This window comes from Nicotiana attenuata, unplaced genomic scaffold (assembly GCF_001879085.1).
Source record: "Nicotiana attenuata strain UT unplaced genomic scaffold, NIATTr2, whole genome shotgun sequence".
Taxonomy (NCBI): Eukaryota; Viridiplantae; Streptophyta; class Magnoliopsida; order Solanales; family Solanaceae; genus Nicotiana; species Nicotiana attenuata.
The window spans coordinates 28,315-30,705 of NW_017670405.1; positions in this window are offsets into that span (position 1 = coordinate 28,315).

Sequence of the window (2,391 nt, forward strand, 5' to 3'; positions counted from 1 at the left end):
GATCCTCATATATTATTGTTGCGGCGCGCAACCCGATCCTCAACATCATTGTTGCGGCGCGCAACCCGATCCTCAATATCATTTAACAGTCTGACTTCCCAAACAACAGTCACAATTAAGGGGCATAAAATAAGCAAATATTTGACAACCATCCCGGCAAGGGAAAGAATCTAACAAGTTCAACCAAACATCCCGAAAAGGGAATAATCAACAACGCTTTCTGTTTCTTACTTTCCTTATCTTATAATTCACTTTACTATTTTGAGCCAACGCTCCAAAGAATCAAGTCATTTCGTATACTTCCAATATTCGTATCGCAATTCGAGCCAATGCTCCAGGAATCAAATGATCCTATTACCGTTCACATGTTATTCACAACATATAGAAATCCTCCAATAAACACGGAGTTCACAACCAAATCATGATAATCACATTATAAGACTCTCGGTCATGCTAGACACCAATGTATAGATACTCGTCACCATGCCCATACATCGTACTCGATCACATAGCAATTAGCAACAAGACTCAACTCCTATTCCCTCAAGCTAGGGTTAAACCAAACACTTACCTCAAAGCCTTGAAATCCACTTAATCCTCAACTATCGCTTTACCTCGTGATTCCACCTCCAATACAGTGATATCTAGGCATAATTAATTCAACAATATCAATAAAGACTCAATGGCAACTTCTCATAGCCTAGATATGAATTTTCTACAATTATTCCAAAAATACCAAAATTAGACACCGGGCCCACATGGTCCAAACTCTAGGCTCGGACCAAAACCCGATCACCCATAACCCCACGAGTGCAAATATATAATTTGTTTTAAGATTCGACCCCAAATTGAGGTTGAATCACCCAAAATTCTCAAAACCCTAACTCTACCCAAAACCCATAATTTCTACCTTGATTTCATGTTTTTAGGGCTAGGAATTCACTAATTAATGAAGGAAATTGAAGGAAACAAGTTGAACAATGCTTACCCAAGAAGTTTTGATGAAAGGGAGCTTCAATGGACGCCTAAGTGCTTGGAGAAGAAAGGGCTTCGTGTGTTTTTATGAAAAATCCCATGCTACTGTTCTGTTTTTAACTTAAAAATTCGCTGGGCAAAATTGCCCTACGCGATCGCGGAAATAGGGATGTGATCGCGAAGGGTACCACTAACTGGTCATCGCGATCGCGTGGAGGGTTACAGATCGCGTAGAAGAACTACTGGGGGTCCAAGGATTTGGCTTACGCGATCGCGTGGTTCAAGACGAGATCGCGAAGAAATACGACTCAGTGCTATGCGATCGCGTGGGGAAGAGCGCGATCGCGAAGAAGGAAATCCCTGTGTAAAAATTGCAGAAAATCTGATATCATCCTAAGTCCAAAACCACCCCGAACACCTCCGAAAACACTCCCGAGCCCTCGGGGCTCCTAACCAATCACACACCCTAACTCAATAACATCATACGAACTTACTCGAGCGATCAAATCGCCAAAATAACCTCAAAATCATTGGATCAAGCCTCAAAATCATCATTTTCCTTTCAAACTTCATAAACTTCAAACTTTAGATATTTAGGTCCGAAACACATCAAACGACGTCCGATTTGGACCAAACTTTACAGAAAGCGCTTAACACATATTTAAGACTTGTACCGGGCGTCGGAACCAAAATACGAGCCCGATACCACAGTCTTTTAATCAATTTTCATTTCCATTTTCCTTAATAATTTCAGAAAAATAATTTCACAGAAAAATTCATTTCCCGGGCTCTAGACCTCGGAATTCGACTCCGGGCATATGCCCGAGTCCCATATTTTTCTACGGACCTTCCGGGACCGTCCAATCTCGAGTCCGGGTCCGTTTACCAAAAATGTTGACCGAAGTCAACCTTAAACATATTAATATCAAAATTCTTCAAATTTTTCACAGAATTCACATATTTCAACATAAAAGCTTTTCCGGCTACGCGCCTGGACTGCGCACGTAAATCGAGGCAAGTAAAAATGAGGTTTTCAAGGCCTCGGAAGCACAGAATGAATGAGGAAACAGGTGATGACCCTTTGGGTCGTCACATCCTCCACCTCTAAAACAACCGTTCGTCCTCGAACGGATAAAGGAAAGAAGTACCTGAGTCAGGAAATAGATGTGGATAACGGCTCCGCATGTCAGACTCGGACTCCCAGGTCGAGGCCTCAGGGGGCTGACCTCTCCACTGAACACGAACAGAAGGAAAACTCTTCGACCTTAGCTATCGAACCTGCCGGCCTAGAATAGCTACCGGCTCCTCCTCATATGACAGATCCTTGTCCAACTGGACCGTGCTGAAGTCTAATACATGGGTAGGATCGCCGTGATACCTCCGAAGCATAGACACATAAAAAACCTGGATGCACGG